The sequence below is a fragment of the Lepidochelys kempii genome, chromosome 6 (genome assembly GCF_965140265.1).
Source record: "Lepidochelys kempii isolate rLepKem1 chromosome 6, rLepKem1.hap2, whole genome shotgun sequence".
Lineage (NCBI taxonomy): Eukaryota > Metazoa > Chordata > Testudines > Cheloniidae > Lepidochelys > Lepidochelys kempii.
In genome coordinates, this window is record NC_133261.1 from 63,829,780 (window position 1) to 63,856,353 (window position 26,574).

The following is a 26,574-nucleotide window of genomic DNA, read 5'->3' on the forward strand; positions in this document are numbered from 1 at the left end:
CTAGGGGCTGACTTGCCTATGACACACCTACCTATACAAATAAAGTTGCTAACAATGTGCTCTGCTGTGAGGCATTTATGTGGGGAACACCTTCTTCTGCTAAAACTTTTTCATCTTTTCATCATTTAACTAAAAAGTATGTCTCAGCCAAGCATCTTATTAATGTGCTGCTAGCTGGCTAAAGGCCAACATTAATGCTTTCTTAGCGTTATGGAGGAAGGATGAGATCCAGAAGGAGCTGGATGGTTACCAAAGAAACAAACAGGTCTTCAACTAGATATTCTGGAGACTTAGAGATCTCAGCATGAACCTGGTCTGCCAACTGTACTGGCAGAGGATCAAAACCATCAAATATAATTTAAAGAAGGCAACAGACAGAAACAAAGTCGAAGGCTGGTGTCTACATTTGTCTTCTCAATGAAAAGTTGTACAAGATACTGAAAAAGTGTCCCTCCACTCAGCTGAACCTGCTCTTGGACAGCAAGCAAACCCCAGGTACCGAGATTCCCCATGAAGGAGAGGAAGATCCCTGCCATCTGGGAGAACTACACACACAGAAGCCTGAATTAAAAGCTTGTGTGCTCATAGGACCTCTCTGGGTAAATCTTGGATACAGAGCTGGTGATCAAGCTGGATGAGGACGACTCAAGGGAGGATGGAGTTTCTACAGCCAGTAAGCAGCATTTTATTGCTAAAAGCATCCAGTTAGCCATTGTGCCACTTTCATGCAACCATCAGGATTTGAGGAAGTCATTTGTGTATTCTTACGATCGCTGCCATTAGTGCTCATAAAAACATGGATCTAGGTCACATAAGGCCAGCAGAAGTGTCCACCTCTCTTCCTATTCTGCCATAACTGACCACCCTCACTCTGCCACTCCCCCTCTCTATGCCTCTACAGAAGGCATGATAGTTCTGCAGTCTGCCTGAATTTGGATTCCATTATTCCCCAAGTGTCTTTCCCATCCCATTCATTTGAAACATGGACCCCTGTTACTAATCAGAGTGGAAATGCTTGGTTTGGCATGCAGCTATAACACATGGTTGCACAAAATATGGAATACAAATGGGGAAGGAAGCCTTAAAAGGCACACAACATCTACAATGTAAAAAGGCTAGAAACTGGAGCTTTTTAATGCTTCTGTGGAAAGGCAAGCACACAGCTTGGCATGGTCCACAGTAATGGAGAATTAGCTGGCCAGTTTACATGCCAAGAAAAGAAAAACCAAAGAGGATCTGTTTGAATTTGAAAGAGCATTGGAGTATATACATTTCAGAAAAAAGAGATACAAGATAAATATGGGCAGACAGGTTAAGTATAGGCAAGAGGATAAAAAGTGGCTGGACCCCTATATGACAAATGACATGAAGCATTTGGTGAACCTGTACCAGAGGGGAAAAGATTTAAAGAGGCAGCTGTTTGCTGACTTTTTGGTGGTCCAAGAAACACTTGCTGACATTGTGTCCTTAGCCACCCTCTACTCCAGCACCTCCTACCTAATCACTATCCTGCCCTTCAAAATATGAAGACTATAAGATAATGTCACCCTGGAGTCCCAAATCTTGTTTACATACTGATCCCTTCGTTGAAAGTGGACGAGTTAAACTGTCCAATAGTTAGTGGAGGAGAAAAGAGGAGTGTTTCATGAGCAAAGAGTGAAGCTGAATGCATGTTAAACTGAACACATGGATTTAACCCTGTGGACTGCTTTGTCTTTGTGGCTCATTTGCTACCTGGGTCCCTGGTACTGTGTCTACAAAGAACAATCTCTCCAGAGAACATGGGCCCTCTTACTCCAGTTCTGTTGATCATGATACATCTTTCCTATTTTGCAAATATTTTAATATAAACATTAAAAACAAATAATTGATGCCTAGACACTCACCCTGTGCCCTTTAGGCCAGAGATTGCTGCACATAGCCAAGTTGAAGCCTTGTCTTTACTGGTTATGCAGTCTTTGAGATAATCTGGTCTCAACAGGTGACCACACCAAGAGTGACCTATCTCTGTCTCCTTGTCATTTGTCTCTGACTGTAGCAAACTCTCTCTTAGTGGAGTCTTCTTCCTCCCTATGAGGTTAGCCTCTCGATGGTTCTCTTTCTGTTCTGTGATGATCTGTGTGTTATGTCTACTGGCTCATAAATGTCATGAATTTTTATGAATCACTTGTCCCTCTTGCATAATGACTTGTATGACCTGGGTACCACTGCATCCTTCACAACTCTGTTAGTCCCTTCCTTTTGGGGTCTAATAGCTGGATCCTCAAAGTAGTGCCTATCTGCAAAGCTGGTAGGTCCTTGGCTGGCCTATAATCTAATGCCTGCTTTCTCTGATGACCATCTCCTCTTGGGAGTATCCCCATCCTTCTGGCTGCTAAAGGTCACTCCTAACTGGTATCAGTGCTTTGATCTTTTGTCCCATCACTGCTTGGGCCGGACTGTTTTACAACCATGATGGGGTATGCCTCTCTGTCAAAAATGCTAACAAGAGTTCTGAGCCCGAAAATAGCCTTGTGCAACAGTCTCAGAATCAGCTGGGAAAACTAGCTTGGGGTTACTCTGGCCCTCTGACTCCAGTTCCACTGATGAGGCTACAGGCAGGAGCGGGGCTGAGAGCAGCCGAGGCGTAACGGAGGTAGATGCACCAGGAGTGAGGGGCGGTGCGGAGGAGGCTCTAACCGGTGACCAGTCCAGCCTGAAGGAGTTGGTGGTGGAAGAGAAGGGCTCAGACCCTACGAGAGCAGGGCGGGAGCGGCGCTTAGCCAAGACGAGGGCGTTTTGAGAGAGCTGCCGTTTCGGTGTGTGGGAGCCTTGGCTGGTCATGAGAGATGCGACGGGCCACAGGGGCCATTACTGTGGGTGGGGGACAGCAAGGAAGCCCCTCATTCCCCGAGCCCCTTCCACCTCCTCATTCCCCCCACTCACGCTCCACAGCCCCCCCCCCCCTTTCTCCCTGCGCAGCGAGCGGGGCGTGCGCACCCCAAACTACCGCCCTCCAGCCAATGAGGACGTGCGGCTGTGGAAGGCGGGTGGAGCGCGTGCGTGCGTGCGTGCGGCCGTTGGGGGCAGGGGCGCCGCTGGGAGGCGGAGCGGGCGCAGCGGTGTGAGGTGTTTGTCTCCTGGGCTGTGGCCGTGGTGGCTGCGCAGCTCCGGGGGGTGAGCGAGCGAGCGAGCGAGCCGGGGGGGAGTCTCCGGGCCGTGCGCGAAGGGCTTAGAAGAAGGAGCTGCTGGGCGCGTCCATGCCGAGGAGGAAGGGGTGGCAGCAGGAGGAAGGTGAGTCCGTCCCTCCCTCCCCTCCGTGTGATCGACTCTCCGGGGGAGGGAGGCTGGGGCGGGGCGGGGTGCGGCGAGTTCCTCGGGGCGCTCTGGCTCCAGCTCCTGTTGCTGCTGCCGCTGCGCCTCTGGCTTCCTGCGGGAGGGACGCAGGCGCGGTGCGGACTTTGCTTTCCCACTCCCCCTTCGGCGTGAACTTTGTCTGGCAGGGGCCCCGCGGCGTGACCAGGGCCCCGCCCGTGTCTGTGCTGTCGGGGGCGTGCGTGTGATTTTGTGGGGTGGCGGCCTTGCAGGTTGTATATCCGTTCCCCTCCCTGTCCGAACTAGGGATCCCTGAACCTGTAGCTTTTGCCTACATGACCCTACCTGGGGCTTAGTCTCTGGTGCAAATGTTACAAGTTTGGGCCTTAAAGTTGTATTAGTAAGGACTCCTGTTGAGTGTTGTCTTTTACTTTTTGAATATATTTATTTTAATAATGGACTGCGCTTAATCCTACTCTTCTTAACCATCTATTGGCAAGCCAGCGTTTGGAAATGATGTTCCTGTAAAGAGATTGCCCTGTAGTGATTTATGGGGCTTTGCAGGATTAAGTTAAAGTGGCTTGAAAACCAGCACACTCAGTGTTCCACAATAGGTAATAGGTATTGGTCAGGCTATTGATTAAATATTCGATAAAATACACAGATGAGTGTTATGGTAATGTTTAGGAACTCTAATCGAGGAATTGGATAGGCGTTGTATACACAAGCAACAAGAAAGACAGTGTCTATCCCAGAGAGGTTTCAGAGTAGCAGCCGTGTTAGTCTGTATTCGCAAAAAGAAAAGGAGTACTTGTGGCATCTTAGAGACTAACAAATCTATTTGAGCATAAGCTTTCGAAAACTTATGCTCAAATAAATTTGTTAGTCTCTAAGGTGCCACAAGTACTCCTTTTTATCCCAGAGAGCTTACTTTAGAAAGAGTGATAGGATATATCTTGCTGACTGTATTAGAAAGAAAAGGAGTACTTGTGGCACCTTAGAGACTAACCAATTTATTTGTGCATTAGAAAGCTGACTGTAAGTAAAAGATCTACCCAAAACAATCTCTTACAAAGTGTCCTTACTGTGTTGGGTATACAGATTTTTTTGTTTGTTTTTTTACGATATTATTAAAATTACTGTAGCTGAAAGAGATTGGTGTGAGGGATGACACTATTCAGTTTTATTTGTGGCATTTTGTATTTTTTGTCTAGTTTTTTCTGTGGGTTTTCACTCAAACAAGAGTAACAATTTTCAAAAATAGGACAGTCTGGTTATAAAAACAGAAGATGATAGTGATGTGAGAGGAATTGTAAAATCCAATTTAATTTTAAAATAGGACATTAAAATGTCTGTTTCAAAGTGTGAGTTAAAGTAGTTTTGAATTCTGTGGTAGAAGCAAATGTTGGATTTCATATCTAATGGTGCCCTTGAAATAGGGAGACTTCTATAATGTTCTGTTTAAAAATACTGTCCCAGTGATGAGCAGTTTGTCTCTAAATATATTTTCTGATCGCTGAACCAGGTCCCACTGACAATGTTTTGTGCATGTTTATATGAATTTTTCAAGTTGTTGCAGAGGCATAGAATTAAACAAAGATTATAGGTAAACCCTTAAGTTCTACTAAATGTACAAGAAATAATCTGTAGTTTAGAAATGTAATATATTGTTATTGTAAATTTAAAGATCAGTTTGTTGTAGGGCCACTGAAGATATTTAATCAAAATCTTGAGGCTCTTGCTCTTAAAAGCAACATGTTTTGAGTCTATTTATCTTTTAATTTGAACTCTGAAATAAAAGCATGCTTCCGTGTTTATTGCCTTGTTATGTAACCGTTGTTGTAGGCAATCTTTTGTTTAGAGTCTTGTAAAGCACTTCTGGAATGATAAGAATCTGAGTGGTAGTCAAAGGTCTTCATAAATGCATTGTAACTGCGTGTTCTTAGTGGTCTTGATTAGGGTATGTCTGTACTACAATGGCACAGCTACAGTGCTGCATCTCTGCTGCTGATGACCGTGGTCTGTTGGTTGTAGCTAGGTTGATGGAAGAATTCTTTCTTTTGTGGACCTAGCAGCATCTACGCAGGTGGTTAGGTCTATCTCACTACATCGCACAGGGCTTGAAATTTTTCACAGTCCTGAGCAAAGTAGCTAAGTGAGTCTAATTTTTGGCCTTTGTTACGTACTGTAACTTCTTTGGTGTGAATTTGTTCTGAACTCTGATAATTGGATGTATCTCTCACATAGATGATCCAATTGGAAAATCTTTTTTTTTTTCAAAATAGTAAAATAATATCTTTCTGGAACATCGTTCTTATTGGCCTGCTTCTTGAGAAGCATTACATAGAGACTTGGACATGGCAGTCTTTTTATGTTGAGAAATGAAAATGTTTTCAATGTGATAACTACAATCCTTCATAGTTAACTTATGTACAGTTCTAGTATTTGATAGATGAGTTTCCAGTGATGTTGCTAATTACATCTTGGTTACTCCTGCATTGGCAACATCAACCAGGGTTTTCAAAAGTGGCTAGTAATTTTTCAGTGCCTCAATTGTATAGTGTATGCAACTTCAGACACCTTATAGAGGTCTGTTTTTTTCAGAGGGTGAGTCCGCCACCCTTTCTAAAAATCAGATTTCTTTCAGGTATATCATGCTGCACACCTGAAATCAAGGTGGATAAATATAATTGATTTTAAAAAATGTTTTTTAATTTAAATTGGATTTTTTGATTGTTTAAATTATAATTTTTCTTTTTTAAAATCTGTTTTAAAATGAAATCTGAATTTAATGCAAAATACATAAAGGCCTACATTTATTATAATCTCTTAAAACATTTAGATAAAAATGTGTTAAATCCATGAGCCTGTATCAGAAACTTTGAGTTAAAGGCTGATTTTTCTGTATAAAAGAAGATGTTTTTCCCCTTATTTTAACTTTTGAGGTCAGGCTTCATAAATATGGCACAGCAGCTCAGCCAAAGTAACTTAGGAGACTGTCTCATTGTCATCGGCAATAGGACGGGGTGGGTAAACTTTTTGGCCCAAGGGTCACATCAGCGTTGCGAAACTGTATGAAGGGCCAGGTAGGGACGGATGTGCCTCCCCAAACAACCTGGCCCCTGACCCATCCAACCCCCCCCCCCGCTCCTTGTCCCCTGACCGCCCCTTCTTGGGACCCCCGCCCCTAACAACCTCCTGGGACTCCACCCCCTATCCAACCCCCCCCCCCAGTTCCCTGTCCACACCCCCGCCCCCAGATAGGCCCCCTGGGACTCCCATAGCTATTCAAGCCCCCTGTTCCCCGTCCCCTGACCCCTCCCCCAAACCTCCGCCCCATCCTACTTCCCCTGCTCCTTGTCCCCTGACTGCCCCGACCCCTATCCACATCCCCACCCACTGACAGTCCCCCCCGTCCCCCCCCCCGGGATTCCCACACATATCCAACCGCTCCCTGACTGCCCCCAGGACCCCCTGCCCCTTATCCAACCCCCCCTGCTCCCCTCCCCCTTACCATGCTGCTCAGAGCAGCAGGAGCTTGCAGCCCCGTCGCCTGGCTGGAGCCAGCCACACAGTCTGTGCTGCACAGCTGGAGCGGCAGGCCAGAGTGCTGGTGGTGCAGTGCGCTGAGGCTGCGGAGGAGGGGTAACAGAAGGGGAGGGGCCAGGGGCTAGTCTCCCCGGCCAGGAGCTCAGGGGCTGGGCAGGACGGTCCTGCGGGCCAAAGTGTGCCTACCTCTCTGCAATAGGAACTTAAGTTCTGGTAACTTTCACTAAGGCATATTTGAAAATTTTCCCAGGCTTACCTGAAATAATCAGTTTAATTAACTATAGTTAATCCCTCTGTTTAATAAATACTTTAGCTGTAAACATGAAACATCTTTTGATAAGAAAAATTATGTATTTAAAATATTTAAGGTTTTGTTCAATAAAAGTCAATTTTATGTTGAGTTGTGTGATGTAGCTATGTTGGCGCTACCTCTATGCATAGACCAGGCCTAAATTCTGAAGCAGAGTTGTAAACAAAAGCAGAATCCTAATATCCAGTCTCCTCTTGAACCAATACACATGTTCTTTCCTGATGATGTTTATTCCTGTATGGACATCACTGCTCACGTTACTACTGTGGTTCTCAAAATATGAAATGTTTTTCTTTCTGAAAATCTACTCTTTAGTATGTGTAGCTTTTGATCACTGTAAATTAGTCAAGTATGTATATACTTGATCATAAGCTGGTTCGTTTATAAGCTGACCCCACCAAGATGGATAAGTAAAAATGGTAAAAACTGTGTGACCCTTTCGTAAGCTGACCCTATATTTCAGGGGTTGGCAAACTTTGGCTCCCGGACCGTCAGGGTAAGCCACTGGTAGGTCGGGACATTTTGTTTACCTGGAGCGTTCACAGGCACAGAGCCGCTCAGCTCCCAGTGACCGCGGTTTGCCATTCCCAGCCAATGGGAGCTGCGGGAAGTGGCAGCACTTCCCGCAGCTCCCATTGGCTGGGAATGGCAAACCGCGGCCACAGGGAACTGAGGGGCTGCATGCCTGCAGACTCTCCAGGTAAACAAAACAACAATGTATTAGATATTCAATTCAATGATTTCATAGAGTTTAAAATCATCAAATTTTTGTGTAGACCCGTTTATAAGCTGACCCCCACTCTTTGATGCGTCGCTTTTTTTCCAGAAATATTCGGCTTATGATCGAGTATACACGGTATACAAATGACTATTAAAGTGTCCGTAGTTATACCTCTAATGTTATTTGACATTAATTTCTTCAGGATCTTTCTTTTCTAGCAGGTGTGCTTAGATATCATGGTGGTATGTGCCTTTTAATATCCCTTTCTTCTATATAGTGATGTATTCAATACGTGGGTATTTATTTCCATATGCGGGTATTAACAACTCTGTATTGACTCCTTAGAGCCAATTCAACTTCAGTTTGAGTTCGTGGAGAAGCTCCCCATTAACTACATTAGGATCTTCATGTTGTTTATCTAAAGAAGATTTGTATTTGTGTTCTGGCAGCACCCGCAAAGTGATGGACGTTATCCACACATAGGAAAATAGTCTTACTGTGGAGAGCTTGCAATCTAATAGACTAAATTCCAGTTACAATTTATTAACATCTTGTTACAAACTAGACCAACTAAACTTCTAAATATGTACACTTTCCTATTTGGAACCATAGATGGTCACCTGGAGCTTCAGGTTTGATTTCCACTAAAGTACAAGAAGTGAAGCTTGATGTTAAACTCTTCCTCTGTATATTTACTGTAATACAAATTACAAACTTCTTTAAAAATGTCCAGTTTTTGTGGGTCTTGAAATGGTAAGATTGTAATTCTGCAATGGAAATTGAATGCTTAGGACAGTCGTTCCCAAACTGGGATTTGCAAAATGTTACAGTGGGTTCACCAGAAACATTTCACTGATGGCTGCCAGCGGTCCACAAGCATTAGAGGCAGCAGGTGGGACACGGTTGCAAGGCAGACAGCCCAAGCCCTAGGGAGGGCGGGGCAGTGTACTTGGGGCTGGCAGCCTGAGCTCCGCCCCCTGTGAGCGGGAGGGCTGGCAGCCGGACCTGCAGCCCGAGTTCAGTTGACGGAGGCGGTCAACGGGGTCCAGCAGCAGGAGCCCCGCAGAGTGCAGAGGAAATTTAAACTTAAATCCCTGGAAATACTCATTTTTAGGAGGGGGTTCATGAGATTTCAGTGTTAAAGTTTGGGAATCACTGGCTTAGGAACACTTCTTTTAAGCCGTAACTAAAAGTACATTCTGAGAGTGAGAGAGCAAAGGAAAATACACCAACCAACATTCAGCCATGACTCTGACCATGCTTTTGTTGATTCATTGATTTACGGACCACCTGTCTTTCATAAATTTCATTATCTGTAGTTCTGTATGTGGTTTTGTACTGGCCTGTGTGTGTAAGTAAGGTATGTTAGATGTGAAATGTCTTTCTGCAGTGTTCAGGAAAAATTATATGAATGAGTGATCTCTACTAGTGACTTATAAATTTTGATAATCTTCATGTAGAAATAATTGAAATCTTCAGGAAAGGGAGGATAGACAAGGAAATAACCAATGAAGTCATTAACAAACTTTTACGAACTGCAGTGGTGGGATATAGAATCTAGCAGCCGTAACTAAAGTTAAGTGTTTTGTGGTGGAATCGATATACAAACACCTAAAAATGTTAATTTTGAAATTGATGCTCAGGTGTGTCAAGAAATCTACTGAATGAGCCAGATAAAGTGCTAAAAGTTATGTGAGTAACTTTAGAACTACTGATGCAGGATGTGAAACTGGGTATTTATAAGGATTAACAGCAGCATGGTGGATAGCAGTGATGACTGGAATACAGATATTGAAGGGTATGAGCTTTCCAGGAGAGAAAGAAATAAAGGTAAAAATGGTGGGGTAACATTTGTATATCAATAATGTGGTAAACTGTAAAGAAATAAGCAGCGATTGGCTAAAACAGTCTAGCCTTTCTACTCTTAAGGATTCTTTAAGGAAAATGACAGTTCCCCAGGATGTTGAACCATGGAAATATTACTCCGCTGTTTACACTGTTGTTGACCAGGGAACATACTTCAGAGGTTCATGGTTTCAATTTACAAAAAGTATGATGCTTATGATGCTTTTTGACACATTCCAAGTTTTAGACTTGGTTTTGACAGTCCATGGAGAGTACACTTGTTCTACTTCAGGAACTACTGATGTACCTGGGACAATACTTTTAGCAAATGAAATATGATCTACAAAAATCTCATTAACTGACTTCACATCACAAATTCCATTTTCATGACTTTAAAACTTGTTGAGTAAGTGGGATTGTGGTGGACTTTTGGTTCTGAAACATATATGTTTAAACTGAAGGGTGGGGGAAAAAGCCTTTAATCAGTTTATGGTACTCTGTGGCCACTCTGCTGTTCTTAATCCACTAGGTCAGATAGAGCTATCGTGTGTCCATCTATCTGCACTGGGAAGCATGCTCCCAGCTGCAGTGTAGGCATAACCTTAGGGCAGTGGTCCCCAAACTTCTGAGGGTCATGCCCTCCCATGACCTGTGTCTGTGCCCCACCCCCCCGGAGCCACGGATGGGAGCGGGGCCATGGCTCCAGGGGCGGCAAGGAGGAAACAGGATGTGGACAGGGGTAAAGGGGCCAAGAGTCTGGGAGTGGGGGCTGGAGCAGAGCTGAGCTGGGCTGCGGTGGGGGCTGGCAGCCGGGCCTGTGGCCAGGTGCGGCTCTGCTCCCAGCCTTGTCTCCAGCCTCTACCCCAGCCAGGAACAGGGCTGAGGCTAGGGGCTGGCATGGGGCTTGGAGTCGAGCTGTGCCGAGGCTGGGGATGGAGACAGGAGCCAGAGACTGGGTGGTGCTCCCTCCCTCCCCCCATTGGGGGCTGGCCCATGCTCTGCCATGCCCCATGGATGTTCCTGCATGCCCCCCTGGGGGGGGAGTGTCCCACAGTTTGAGGATATTTGGCTTAGGGTATGTCTTTACTGCAGTGTTAGTTTGACTTAACTCAGAATGGGTGGGGTGTTCCCACGCAGAACCCAACCCTTGCCAGACCTGTGTGACTGTGTCCACAATGGTGCTGTACTAGCTCATGTGCTGGAATGGATCTCTAGCAGCATATCCAAAGTTTTTAGTGGTGCTTTAAACTTAGTTGTCCTTCTTTAGGTTTTTTTGTGAAAGTGCTCTTGTGGGTCTTTCTGATAATTATTTCTCTGCTCTGCTATAAGGCTGGTGTCGGCTACTGGCCAGCTAGCAACATGTGAGAAGGATTTCTTGGGTGGCATCTCTGTTCAAATGCTATGGAAGTGCAACAGACATGGAACAGGCAAATGCAGAGTTAAAGAACAGTGTAGAAAAAGAGGACTTAGACAAAGTACAGCCCAGATAAAAAATTTTGGGATAGGATTGGGGGGCTGACTGCATCTGCGGTTGATTAGTCTGCATCACTGCAAAATAAGTGGGTTGTTATTGAAATCTGAGCTCCAGCCCATGCCCTCAACCATGTCTGCTAGCTCTGGTTTAAAGCACCCTTAATCCCACAAGTTAGAGTTTTTTCTGTGTGGATAGAAGGGGGCTGGAGCAATACCCAGGCTACGTCTGCAGTGAAGACATACCCTTAAAACAAATTCATTCTGGAAAACAGCAAACAGTATAGAAAATTAAATACCTACTGATTTGTCATTTGCTGCCACTTAATGCACAGCAGCCCTTAAACGATGCTTCTATCTTAAATTTCCAGATTGTTTTAAGGTGTAACCCCATGTAGATAGAATGTGTTCGCAGTAATTCATTCTGGAGGTGTCAAAAGCAGCGATCATACACAGTAGGAAGGCCTGCATCCGAAAAAAACCAAAAAACTGTTGCAACCTGCTGGTGAGGTATAGATGGTAAGAAGTGGTGCTAAACTTTAGAAATATCAAGGCTGAAAGTTAGGTTTACCATCTTTGATTTGCCTCATATGTGAAGTTGGCTGATACTTGGCAATCAGACTCAGTGACCTGGGTTGTCAGCTGATTGCTCAGAGTAATTGGCATGTGAACAATGTTGTAGTTCTTGTTTAGGAGACTCATATTTTTCATGATTGAGTGTATATTTAACAGCTGAAACATTATTTGGTATGCTGTTGGAATAAGTTATACTTTGGGCTGTACCTTAAATATTTTCCTAGGTTTTGTCATTTTATAGTAATGTAAAGCCAGTGCTGACACTGTCTCCCTAACTCAAAAGGTTTGTTACAAGTGACCTGTTGGTTTCAATCTGGAATTTCCTGATTTTTTTTGTCTTTAAAATATAATACAAAACTAATTTCACTTTAATCAACTTCAGTGCCCACTTCTAGAGTAAGAACTCTCCTATACAATAAAAATTTAGGAACAGCATCGTGGAAAATATTATTGAGGCGATAACATTCTAAAATAAATGTTGCATGAAAGGGGGTCTCACACTTGATAGCTTCTGAAGGCTAAGTTTATTGTACACATTAGAGGCTCCCTGTATTTACTCCGTTCCACCTCACAAGCTTCCTATGTGCATCTCTTCATCTTGATCTATTTCAGGGACTCCCTGCAGCTCCCTTGTTCCCCTCCTGCCATGAGTTCAGTGTGCCTCCTGTTCTTGCCCAAATGCCAGGGGCTTCATTTGCACCCTTATGCCCTTCCCTCCACCCTCCCCCGCCAATGCCAGGTGCTCTACCCCCAGTCTCCTCTGACCAGGGGTTCTTTGTGTTCACCCATTCCTTCCCCCTCCCCCTCCACAGACTCTATATGCACTACCATTCTCCTTTTCTCCCATTATTTGTCTGGGAGATAAGTCATTTGAGTTGTCAACATGTTAAACTCTACTGGGAGGATGACAGAGGTATTGATTGTTAGGCTGGAAGGCATTAATCAGTGCCATCAACCAGTTTGATCTAAAGACAATTGCAGAGGTTCTTAAAGCTGTGGCAGGGCTCCGTGTGTCCCCTATTTTCCCCTTTTGTTTTTTTTATTTTTTTCCCCAAAAATCAATAGGGTTTTTGCCATTGATGTCTAGCATATTTCTGGAAATTTTGAAAATGATTAGACCTGGCATTTAAAGATTATCACATTATATACAGACAGACTAACCCAGAAATGCCATCAAGTTCAGTGTAAGGCCTTTGCAAGGTCAGTCAACTAAAAAACTGTAGAGTGGGTTAAAACTTCAGAAGGACTTGGAATTACATGTCTGTCAGTCTGATGTAGATCTCAGACAAGAAAATAGAGTGGATGATATGGGACTCAGTTAACACAGAATTAAAGGAGGGTAATATCACTAATGCCAATCAACACAGGTTTAGGGAAAATAGATCCTGTCAAGCTAATTTGGGATCCTTTTTTTTTTTAATGACCTTACAAGTTTAGTTGACAAAAGTAATAGTTTTGATCTAATATACTTAGACTTCTCGAAGGAATTTGATTTGGTACCGTATGATATTTTGATTCTAAAAAAAAAAAACCCAAAACGAAAAAGATCTAAAACTAAAATGCACACATTACCTGGGTTAAAAGGTGGCTCTGATAGCTCTCAAAATGTAATTGTAAGAGGGAATAATCATTGAATGGTTGTGTTTCAAGAGGGGTTCCACAGGGATCAGTGCTTGGCCTTATGCTACTTAACGTTTTTATAAATGACCTGGAAGAAAACATAAAATCATTCTAATAAAATTTGCAGATCACATACAGATTGGTGGAATGGTAAATAATAAAGCGAATGGGTCACAGATAGTGATCTGGGTTACTTGGTAAACTTGGCATAAACAAACAGTATTCATTTTGATATGGCTAAATGTATCCTCCTAAAAACAAAGAATATATGCCATACTTACAGAATGGGGAGGGGTGGGGAAGGGACACCTGTGTCCTTGGAGGCAGGAAAATGATATGGGGGTCATGTCAGATAACTAGCTGTGTGAGAGCTCCAAGTGTGATGCTGTCGCCAGAAGAGCTAATACGATCTTGGGATGAATAAACAGGGGAATCTCCAATAGGGGGAGTAGAGAGGTTGTTTTACCTCCCTATTTGGCACTGGTGTGACTGCTGCTGGAATACTGTGTCCTGTTCTGGTGTCCACAATTCAGGAGGAATGTTGATAAATTGGAGAAGATTCAAAGAAGAACCAGAAGAAATAATAAAGGATTAGAAAACATGCCTGATAAGACTCAAGGAGCTCAGTCTACTTAGATTAACAAAGAGAAGGTTAAGGGGTAACTTGATTATAGCCTGTAAGTACCTACATGAGGAACAAATATTTAATAATGGGCTCTTCAGTATAGCAGAGAGTGGTATAACAAAATCCAAAGGTTGGAAGTTGAAAATAAACAATTCAGACTGGAAATAAGACTAAATTTTTTAACAGAGAAATTAATGGTTGGAACAGCTTACCAAGAGTTGTGGTGGATTCTACATCACTGACAGGTTTTTAGATTGAGATTGGATGTTTTTTCTAAAAGATATGTGCTAAGAAAAATTTTGGAGAAGTTCTATGGCCTGTATTGTACAGGAGTTCAGACTAGATGATCACAGTGGCCTCTTTTGGCCTTGGAACCTGTGAATTCCTTGCCAGATATTTGCTCATCACACAGACTGAAAGCTTCTTTTAAAAAATAATCTCTCTGTCTGGGAGTATTGACCTGATTAGTGAGACATTCTTTCCTCATTCACGGTAAACACTCCAGTATACCAGCTTACCAGCCTTTTTGGTAGCAAGTTCTTCTGGCAGAACTTGGACAAAAGTTCTGGTATTTTAACGAATCCATGCTGGCCTTGTAAGGAAAGTTTTGTCTCATCTCCTCTAGATGGCCAATGAGGGTATTTTCTGTCAGGTGAAGACCTCAGTTTGGATTGTTGATCTGTATTAACTCAAGAACACAAGGTTCTTTTCCTTGGCATATCAGTTCTTGATGGGGGTGGAGCTCCATAAGCATGATATTGGATGCTGGAACAGTTTTTATAGTGGAGGTGCTGAGAGCCATTGAACCAAACTGTAAACCCTGTATACAGTGGCAACCACTTCAAGCCAGGGGGTGTGGCAGCACCCCTAGTTCCAGCAACTGTGCATGGTATATATGAGTAGATGAGCTAACTGGAATTTATTTATTTATTTTGGAAGGGTTCAGTGGTTGGGAATTATCCCACACCTGGATTGTATGTCTTCACTTTTGGAGTCTAATTCTTACATCTGCTCTGTCTACTTTAGCTATGCTAGTCTAAAAGTAGAGGATCATGTCAAGATTTGTATGGTGCCAGGGGAGGTGACCAGTATTGCCAGCCAGCAGGATCGGGTTGCCAACTCTGACCGAAGCTATTCTGGGAGATTTTTTTTTTCTCCCCAACATGACGTAATGTCATTTTCTTAAAATATCCTATTAAAATCTCCTGGATTGCTTTCAATAGTCACTAGGAGATTGATGCCGATTCCAGGAGACTCCAGGCCAATCCTGGAGGGTTGGCAACCGTACAGCAGGATGGCTGTGGCATACCATGCATCTTTACATACATACACAGAGACTGACTGACTACGTGGCCATGTCCAATGTATTCTTTAATCTCTACTGCTTGTATTATATTTCCTGGCTATGTTTCAGTCTTGTTCTCGCAGCTTTGAGTTTGCATCAGAGGCATAGCGTCAAAAATTTCCCTTCCCTGGAGAACTTTGTTTTTTTGGGCAGGAGAGGGTGAGGGGTTCACAATATCTCATTTCAGTTGGTCAAATGTAGAAACTCTTCCCAGGTCTTTGCCTGTTTGACTTCATCTTATGCCATACTTTAGTAACAGTTGCTGGTATTTTCCCTTGGGACATCTGTTACTCTCCAGGAGTGAGAATCCAGTATAGGTGATATTGTTGGAAAAGAAAAAATTACTTTCATTGTATTTCTGCTTTTCTGTAGTTTTCTCTCCTGAACAGATCATCTAGGTTATGACTTGTCTATACTGGCACTTTAAAGCACTGCAACTGTCTTGCTCAGGGGTGTGAAAAAACACCCGCCTGAGCACTGCAAGTTTCAGCGCTGTAAAGTCCCAAGGTAGACAGTGCACCAGTGCTGGGAGCCGCGCTTTAATGTTGCTAGTGAAGAGGTGCCCTTATTGTCTTGGTTAACATTAGTCAGTATAAGATCTTTCAGAGAAAAGTGAAAGAATTATGAAATCTGTTTCTAGGCGATATTTCTTCCTAAACCTATTAGCTGGGTGTTAACTTATCCCCTGAAGCATGAGGATTTATATCCCTATGTTTTTCTATTTTAAATTAAACGTGATTTTACCCATTATCTATATATGTATTTTTGAATCCGTCTGAGCTACTGGCCTCAATAATATACAAAGCGCTTTGTTGCCCTTCAGTTTAATTGAATGTCCTTTGCTTTTGTATTTAGAATTGCCTGATTTAACTTCTCCATACCCCTTGTTGTTTTATATACTTATGTAACCTTTTCTTTGTCTCCTCTTTTTAAATTAACAGTCCCAGTATTTCCAATCTTTTCACTTCGGAGTCTTACCATATCTCTAATGATTTTCATTGTAAGTTTCTGGATCCCTTATCTTATCTCTCTTGAGACAGGATGAGCAGAATTTTATTTTGTATTCCAGGAGAGAATGTGTCACTGACTGATACAATGGCATATTTTAGTAACTCGTGTTATGCTCCAGAATGGTCTTGAACTGAGTCTATTTATCCCTAGGTATACAGGCCACTGTCCTACTCAGACTTAGTTCTCAGCCAGCTCTTGTATTGAAGACCCATGCAGAAAGGACTTTTATCTTTCCTTAGGGCCCGGCCTCTTCACCCAGTCTTATCGATCTAGAACCACTTTGAATGTTGAATGCAGTTCTGATCGCCCCATCTCAAAAATGATACATTAGAATTGGGAAAAGTACAGGGAAGGACAACATAAATGATTAGGGGTATGGAACAGCTTCCCAGTCAAGAAAAATTGAAAAAACTGGGACTGTTCATCTTAGAAAAGAGATGACAAAGAGTGGATATGATAGAGTTCTACAAAATCATGAATGGTGTGGAGAAAGTAAATAAGGAAGTATTATGTACCCCTTGCATAACACAAGAACCAGGGGTCACCCAGTGAATTTAGTAGGCAGCAGGTTTAAAAGAAACATAAGGAAATACTTCACACAGTGCACAGTTAACCTGTGTAACTCATTGCCAGTGGATGTTGTGAAGGCCAAAAGTATAACTGGATTAAAAAAAGGAATTAGCTTCATGGAGGATAGGTCTATCAACCCATACCATGGGTTTCCCTAAACCTCTGACTCCCAGAAACTGGGATTGGATGACAGGATGGATCATTTGATAATTACCCTGTTCTGTTCATTCCCTCTGAAGTATCTGGCACTGGCCATTCTTGGAAGACCGATGGACTGGGCTAGATGGAGCATTGGTTTGACCCAATATGACTCTTGTTATGGCGGACTACTTTCAGGTTCAGAAGGGAAGATGCCTATCCAACATCTAAATTTTGTGCCACCTTGGCCAGCTCCCCACCTGCTCTCTCCAAGAATCCAGAGATGGTAAAAGAAAAGAACAAAATAGTCTGAGTCCAGAAGGGGAAACTGTCCATTAGGTAAATATCTGATTCAGTCTGAAATTCACTTTCAGAGTCTAATTGAAAAGATACAAAAATCTTTGTGTATTAGAAATAATAAGAGCTTGGGAATCCTTACTCTTCTCTGAATTCTCACATGAACCAAGAAAAGTCTGGTATTTACTGAAAGTTGGTGCTTTGTCTTCTAGGTTCGTGTGTAGTTTGTGGTTTTTTTGTTGTTCGTTTTTTTTTTTTTTAAATGAACTATTTACAATAGAGGAGTTTACATTTTTAGGTAGCCCTGTCTCCTTTTCTTCCTGTGGATTGAATTTTGTAAGCTGCTAACAAAGGTATGGTCAAACTTTTTAGAGACCAGTAAATGTTCTTAAATTAGAGCGGAATTGACTTTTCTCAATTATTACATAATACAAAATAAGGTAGAGTCTCTAAAATATTGTTCCTGTTCTTAATTAGTATTTATTAGAAGAGCTTCAGTCTGTCTTTGAGTAGCAGATGGTATTCTGGAACAAGATCCAGAGAGGATCTGGTTAACAAGAGGACATGACTGTTCCCTGACCCATCTTCGTGGAGGCAAGACAAATAAGCTTACTACTATAAGTAGCTCCAAAAATAGTGGGCCTGATTGCCTCAAGGTCGTGTGATTTATATTAAAAGTGTAGGTCCATCTGCTTTTATAACAATGATTTTGTTAGAATTTGCAGAAGTCATTTTATGCTACCTTTTAATAATTGAAAACTATTACTAATATAGAATCATATTGCACAAATGAACTAATTATACTGTACTTATCATGCAACTGGTGCTTATAAATACACTTCTCTGTATAGATTACACCATCACTGATACAATTAATCACATTTCATACAGTTACCGTTTTTCACTTGAGTGGTTAGCCAGTATTTGAGGTCTTGCAGGCTATGTTCCCTCTAAGCTGCACAGCCATGCAGCTGCCTGTTGTGCTCAGGGCTGCGGTGGGGAGAGATGCATCTCCCCAAGTCCTGGACCTGCTGTAGCGCCCCTTCCCCTGCCCTGAACCTGCTGTGGCTGGGGGACAGGAACTTCTCCCTCCTTTGCTGCCCCCCCCCCCCAAGGGCTGCTACAGGCAGAGAGAGCTGGGGTGGGGGGGGGAGTCCTCTCTCCCCACCATAGTCCTGGGGAGCCCCACCGCACCCTGCATCCCCAGCCGAAGCCCTCACCTCCCCCTGCCCCCCACTGCCCCAGCCCTGAGCCCCCTCCCACACTCTGAACCCCTCAGCCCCACCTCACCACATGAATTTTATGTGCACCCATATGGAGGTGATATGTGACACATCAGCTCCATATTGGTGCACATAACAACATTTCATTCCGCACATAGGTGCGAAAAATTAGAGGGAACACTACTTGCAGATTGTTTCCATTTCCAGTAGGAGAAATTGACAATGGAGTCAGGTGTTTCTTTGATGCAGTCCTGTTTATTTACAAAGAATGTACGTAAAGTCCTGTTTTCTTCAACATAGTAGGAATCAAACAGGAGGCAGGTTTTTTTTGCTCCCATTCTAAACCAGCCAGTAGTCTACCCAAAAACCTTTTAGCTTTTTCTCAGGTTCATATTAATAAGTGCTTTTTTTCTAGCTGTCCTTGGCTTTCTGCTGTCTTTTCTGTCTGCTTCTGTTATGTTTCTGGCTGCTTCTCTCACACACAGCTTTATCAAACAATACCTCTGCCCACATGATTCAGTGCTGTCTGGCCTAGTTCGTGGCCTGTATTTTGGGCAGTAGCTTCTATTATGTTGGCTAGCTTACTCCAAAAGAGGCTTAACTGCTTCTTGCATTTATCCTGAATGAAGGGCAGCTATTATGCCCAGCAGCTTCAGTGAAGTTTCACACACCCCTCAGAATAACAGTACAGTAGCTATTTTTGTAGATTAATACAAAAGGTGTAGGATTTAGTGTAGGACAGGGAGTCTTCATTTGTCTACTAATAAGTTGATTTATGAAGATTCGCATAACAATTTGAGAAGTAAGCTTTAATGTCAAAGTGTTCGCAAGCATTACGATTGCACGTAATAGGTATCTATCTTTGTTCACCAAAGTAAAAACATAGAAAACGTATCTTCTAGTGACAGGTTTCAGAGTAGCCGCCGTGTTAGTCTGTATTCGCAAAAAGAAAAGGAGTACTAGTGGCACCTTAGAGACTAACTAGTTTATTTGAGCATAAGCTTTCGTGAGCTACAGATTTCCTCACTGTATTTTCCACTGAATGCATCCGATGAAGTGAGCTGTAGCTCACGAAAGCTTATGCTCAAATAAATTGGTTAGTCTCTAAGGTGCCACTAGTACTCCTTTTCTTTTTGTATCTTCTAGTGGTGTTTCCTAATTTTTATTTTGAATCTAGTTCATGAACATATTGCTGTGCAAGTTCTTCTCTCCATCAGGTTTACATTTAGAAGCTTGCACCATAAGTGGTGTCAATTCTCATTCTGAATGGCTGGTAAAATATTATAGACAGTCCTTATTTCAGGTATAAAGGTCAGTTTCATTCTTTTTTTTCAAGATGGTGGTACAGTAACTCCCCACTTAATGTCCTCTCACTTAATGTTGTTTCGATCTTACGTCCCTGCTCAGTTACAGAACATGCTCCATTTAAAGTTGTGCAATGCTTCGCTATAATGTCATTTGGCTGCCTGCTTTGTCTACAGCTGGCAGCCCCCCTATCAACTCCCCTATGCCTGCCTCCTGCCCGCGGCAATCAGCTGGCTTGTGACGTTCAGGAGGCAGGGAGGGAGGGGGAGCCTGCGCACCATGTCCTCACTCCTCCCCTCTCCCTCCTCAATGCCGCAAGCCAGTTGATTGCCACTGGCAGGAGGTAGGGGAGGGAGAGGGGAGGAGTGAGGTTGCTGAGTAAAGGGGGAGGAAGGGGGGAAAGAAGAGGCAGGTTAAGGGTGGGGGCTTGGGTGGAGTGGGTGGGCCGAGGGTTGAGCCCCCCGCCCCTGGTGCTTGCAGAGTAGGGGAAGCTGCTGCTGCGCAACATGTTTCTCCTAGCCTACAGCACCTTCAGCCTCCTTGCCTGCCTCATTGTCTCCAGTGCCCATGGGCTGTGCCTTTGTGGGGTAAGGCAGGGGTACCTCCCAACTATAGTACTGTACTGTATGGCAAAAAGATTTCCCTGGAACCTAACCACCCCACCCACCCCCATTTACATTCATTCTTATGGGGAAATTGGATTAGCTTAACATCGTTTCACTTAAAGTTGCATTTTTCAGGAACATAACTACAATGTTAAATGAGGCGTTACTATAATTCTGTTTTTAGAGCTCACACTAAACAAGGTCCTAAGTAGCTTTTTCAGTTCAAATTTTAATCTTAAGGGAGTTCAATTAATACGGGATGTTGTCTTCAAATGCTTGACCTTTTTGATAAATTTATCTGGCTTGTGAGGAGTATGTTCTCTCGCAAAACTAAATGTGTGGTGACCAAAGGATACTGGGAAATTAATCTGCTTATAAAAACAACCTAAAAAAGACTTCATTTGCTGATGATTTATAGAATTGGCCTGAAAGGTTTGTTTGTTTTTTTAATTTCTTTACATTAGAAATTTAAGGTCTTGTTATACCCTGTTTTTCCTGGAAGATAGGTGGACATCTGCGAAACTAGTAGGAATTATCACACAACAACAAAATAAAATCTGGTTGAGGGTATGTCTACACTGCAGCTGGGAGTGTACCTCCCAGCCCAGGTAGACACACATGCTAGCTCAACTTGATGAAGTGTGCTAAAAATAGCAGTGAGGACATTGCAGCACATGGATGGTGGCCTGAGCTAATCCCCTGAGTATGGACCTGGGGAGTCAGGTAGGCTTATACGTGAGTGGTTAGCCCATACTGCTGCCCATGCCACAAAGTCCACACTTCTATTTTTATTGCAGTAATTTGAGCACAGTTAGTGTAAGTCTCTCTAACTGGACTGGGAGAGACGCTCCCAGCTACCGTGTAAACATACCCTGAGAGGCTAAGTAGTCTTATTCAGTCTGTTAACACTAACACCTGTCTAAGTCAAATACTTTGCCAACAAAGACCTTCTGTCCCAAATATTTTAAAATTCAATACCCTGGCCCTCAGGTAAGAGCTGAAAAATCTGCTGCTTCATTTTCATATCTTCTGAAGATGTCTTCAGCGTCAAGAGTGAAGACCAGATTTGAAATTCTTAATATATGTAAGGTAGGAAAAAAGTGGAATGCCTTCGCCAAGGAAATGTTCAGGCCAACTTTATGCATCATTTAAAAGAAAAAAATGAAACTAATTTTTTTATCTTTGTGGGTTACCTTTACCTTTCTTGACCATGACCTTAATTTTTTATTACAGTTCTGCAATTTTTTGTTCTATGAACCTTGTACCTGTTAATTTCATTGGGTGACCCCTAGTTCTTGTGTTATATGAAGGGGCAAATACCACTTCTCGATTCACTTTCTCCATACCATTCATGATCTTATAGACGTCTATCATCTCTTTTCCAAGCTGAAAAGTCCCAGTCTTTTTAATCTCTCATCATATGGAAGCTGTTCAATACCCTTAATCAGTTAGGGTTGTGCTATATTTGTTGCAGTACACTCAACTTGTTTCGCTTGTAAGTGATTAAGAGTTTATCTCTGGACGCTTTGTGAATACAAGATTTGCTCTTGATTTGGGTGATATGAAGGGTGTTGTCTTTGATTTACTTTGATAATGTAGTCCCTTTCAGCTAATGGTATTTAGAATTTTTGTGGATATATTGTTCTATCACCTATGCTTACTAAGAACTTCAAAAGTTGGTGCCTCAAGTTTTTATTTGACATGTCCATGCTAAAACAGACTCTACAGCCCTGTTAATGATTTGTTTTCCTTGAAGCTCTCTGGGTTGAACTGGCAGGCCTGTATAGTAGCTGACTTTTGTGTGCAATTAAAAATGTTTTTGACCAAGTATTGTAAAAGTAAAAAATGTTAATACGTTTTTCTTAAAACTTAGCGTTCTGTTGTACAGAAAAATCTCTCAAGATTCCATCAACAATGTTTGTGAAATGAGTAGCCACCAAAGAAATTTTTCTTTATTATTATTTTATTATTATCATTATCGATCTTTACACATTCATTATATCTTCAGCTAAAAAAGAAAATTACTCAGAATTGGTTAAAATGGTATTGGTAATCCTAACCTTTACTGGATATTTAAACTACGAAATAGAACTTGCTTGTATGGTGGTTAAAATTGGTATTAGTCACTTTGGCTAGCTGGTGGGAAATGGCAGGATTTTAGTGTGACTCTTGGTAACTCCAGTGATGCTACTCTTTTTGGTTTGTGTGTGAACTCGATATTTGGAAAAGGTTGACAGGACTCATAGTAAGGCTATAAGCATACAATTTCTAGCACTTGTCCTGTAAATTCCCTATTCTGCTACCATTTTTTGTAATTACTGTATTTTTTTAATTGGTATTAATCTAGCTCATCTGTCTCCAAGAATAGCCTAGTAAGCTTTATTGATATAATGCTATAATATTGACCAAAAATACTTGGAATTGTATTTCTATATGAACATATTCCATAGAAAGAATTAATTAATAAGTTAATTACAATACGTCAGCCAAGTAAAGTACGTAGCAAAAGTAATTATGCTCTTGATAACTACTATTAAGGGTTTTATATTGTACTGTGGAAATTCATTTGGATTGAAACTTGAAGAAAACATTTCAGGGTTAAGAAAATTAAGTATTTTAACAATTTGGAGGAAGATACAATTTGAAAATATTTTACTTGTGACACTATAATTTTGGAGTTTTTTTGAACTTGTATCTTAAAACTCTGCATGGGGTGAACTCAGGGTTTGAACTCCCCTCCATCTACATGCAACTGGCTTGGTCCCAGGACCCCAGGGGAGATGTGAAGGGGCTGAGCCTGTGTCAAGTGATACCCAGGGATCAAGCCCTATTGCTTTGTACTGTAGATGCAGTCCTACTGGACTCATGTTCTGGGAGTCCGCCAAAAGTCTCTCTCCCATAGGCCGGTTTTCTTTGTTCTCTGGATAGTCAAGTTTTCCCACACTGCACCATGAGCAAAGGCCACATTTTGGGAGGGCTCTAGGGAGTTTGATACGATTGGTTGGACTTGGGTCTGCATACTGCATTGTTCAGGATATTTGAAGCCAATCCCAGCAACCACCTGTATCAGCACTAATTCGGTTTCAGCATCTTTCTAGATATGGACATTATTAGAATGGCAGCCCAACAAATTCCAAAGTGTGTACCAAGGAATGTCACTACATAGCCAGCAATCGCATGGGTGCCAAGAGCTTCAGTGGCATAAGATTGCCAGTGATGGACAGAAACTAAATATTCAGCCAGACCACCTTAAAGACCTAGGCAAAGATTGATCCAGATGGGACTCAATCTGCAAGGAGGTCACGGTCCCTTTGTGAGTTGATATAAGAATGCTTACCTTGACAACCACTTCTACCACATACATATGATTCCTGAGATTTTCAGACACTTCCAGGTCAGTTCCCTGTGTGGTGTTTGGTTCCTTGGACAGTCATCAATATGTAATCATCATAACAGCTTTAGAAAAGAAGGTCTCTGTAGTTCCTTAGGGCTTGTCTACACTGGCAATTAACAGCGCTGCAACTTTCTCACTCGGGTGTGAAAAAACAACCCCTGAGCGCAGCAAGTTGCAGCACTGTAAAGCACCAGTGTAAACAGTGCTCCAGCACTGGGAGCTACGCCACTCGTTGAGGTGGTTTTTTAGAGCACTGGGAGAGCTCTCTCCCAGTGCTGCACTGCGACCACACGAGGCACGTTAAAGCACTGCCATTGTAGACTAGCTCTTAGTAACTGGCTGGTCTAAGTCAGCACTAGCCAGATGGTATCTACAGTGGTTGATGGAATTTCTGCAACTGATCAGGGACTTGAGCCTGGTAGTGAACTTGCATAACAATCAGTCTCCCTCCTTGATGGAACTGTCAACAACACAGAATGAAGATTTCCCTTTTCCCAGCAGGATCCTGAAACTGGAATCTTTGGGCAATTTCACATCAAGTTGTATGTCTGTATTGACAGCATGCTTTTCCTGGGGGCTCCTGCTGTCCTTCCAGGATTTGGTCCTGTGGGTGCAGTTTCATATCCAGGGTCTGCAATAGGACCCAAGAATATTTCTCCACTCTATGGAGGGAGCTGAATGGCTGTTTGCTTCCCCAAAAGATCAAGAATCACTGCATTTGTGGTTGGAAAACACCAACTGTCTAATAAGGTTCCCCTTTTCAAGTTTGTCCTAGGATTCAGGTGGCCACAGATGCCAGCCTGCTCAGGAGGGAGCCCCATTCTACTATGGAATTAGTTCGGGGCATTGATCACAGTGGGAATGCAAACTGCATGCCAGCATCTTGGAACTAAGGGCAGTTTGTCTCTCCTACTTCATAAGGACTTCACCCTTCCATAGTGTTCTAATCAGGCTTCATAACACAATGAAGGTACCGTGTTGTCCACCTATCAAGGAGGGAGTATAAGCAAACCTGTCTTGTGAGAAATCCTACCCTCTTCGATGAATGCTGGGGGAGAGCGAGAGGGGGAAGAATCTGAGGACAATCAGATGGGATGGGAATAAAAGCTCTTCTCAAGTTTAAAAATTACCAGTGATTTCATGATCTACATAGGTGTTTTCCTTTTCTGACTCTGGCTTTTCATCAGACTCTGTCAGGAGCTCTACATCTAAAAGGCGAACAAGTCAACAAAAAGGAAAGAAAATACGAAAGAGAACTTTAAGGAAACTAATCTCCTTGGTTTCTGCCAAATTGAATAAATACATCTTATCTCTTTGGGTTGCAAGCTTCGTGCTATTGACTCCATGGCCTGAGTATCACCTTGTTCTCCTTCCTCTCCTATTGAGGATGTCACCTCCTATGCCTGCGTCAATGGATGATTTTAAATCCTTCAGACGTTATTGAAACACACGGAGCAGATTTTGGAAGCGTCTTTAGCAATTGTATAGGGGAAAGTGAATAGCTGTTTGATATTCTTCAGTCAGCTTCTCAAAATAGAATTGCTCTACCTATTAATGTGGGAATTTTACATCCGTCAAAGGATCTCTGGGCTATTCCGGCTTTGATTTCATCGACTTCAAAATGTGTGGATCATGGATATCAGGTACTGTCAAAAGGCTTTGAGTATTTTTATACTCTTCCAATTCCATAATCGTTACTTTTTACTGCTTCAGATGAAAAATCAAAACAAATAGGAAAGTCAACTTCCAAAGAGATTAGAACTCTTAGGCTGAGGAATAATTTTTCCTGCGTCTTTGTTTGAGTATAGCTAACTATCGAGCCATGCTATCTAAATATGATTACCATCAGTGGAATAAATCATCTGAGTTTAAAAACAAGTTACCTTTAGAATTTAGAGATGAGTTTAAATGAATCTTTAAGGAAGATCTGCTAAATTGCTAAAACCTTGTTTCACTTTGCACTAGATGCAGCTGATATGGTTGTCCGTTTGATGGCTACAGCTAGTGTTCTGAGATGTGTATCATGGTTGTGTGCATGAGGGTTGCCAAGGGAAGTGCAGACAACCATTGAAGATTTGGAGTTCAATAGACTAAATTTATTTAGTGCTAACGTGAACGAATCTCTTCATTCTTTAAAGGATCCAAGAAAGGTTTATGCACTTTCAAGAGGAAGCAGTCTTGTTGTAAATCTCCTACATATAAGAACACTACTCCTTCCCCATTTTTATCAATAGAGAGATTGGGATATCAAAAGAGGAGATTAGGCCCATCATCCTCTTCGGTAACCTTGCACTGGGACAGACACAGAGGCATCAGATTTGCTGTGACAGTCAAGCATCTTGGGACTAATCTACAAGGATCTATAGCATTTTCCTTCTTTCCTTTGTTCTGAACTCTTTCCCCCCTGCCCACCCCAGGAAGCTTGGATAGCAACCACCACAGATCAGTCAGTCCTTCAAGTTATTGAGGATGTTTGTCATTCAATTTCAAACTTTGCTTCCCACCCATTTCCAGTCCCAGTCTCTCTTCAGGGACCACTCTCATGAGAATGCAGTGTGTCAAGAGATAGAGTATCTTGTTGATCTAGGGGCAAGAGAACTGATTTGCTCAAGAATTTATAGGAAAGAGTTTCTGTTCCCCTTACTTTCTTATAGTGAAGAAGGGAGATTGACATCA

At 42.4% G+C, this 26,574-nt stretch overlaps 1 protein-coding gene across 6 annotated transcripts in view; it reads left to right on the plus strand.

The window, feature by feature from the left end:
• Window positions 1–3,075: 3,075 nt before the first annotated feature.
• PALS1 (protein associated with LIN7 1, MAGUK p55 family member) overlaps window positions 3,076–26,574 on the plus strand; it is a 136,552-nt gene continuing 113,053 nt past the window's right edge. For 5 of the 6 annotated variants that reach the window (XM_073348379.1, XM_073348378.1, XM_073348383.1 and 2 more), the window contains exon 1: window positions 3,076–3,273. The gene's annotated coding sequence lies outside the window, so the exon portion shown is untranslated. Of the gene's footprint in view, window positions 3,274–3,433; window positions 3,567–26,574 lie in introns of those variants that run through there. The other variant, XM_073348381.1, reaches the window with a different exon arrangement.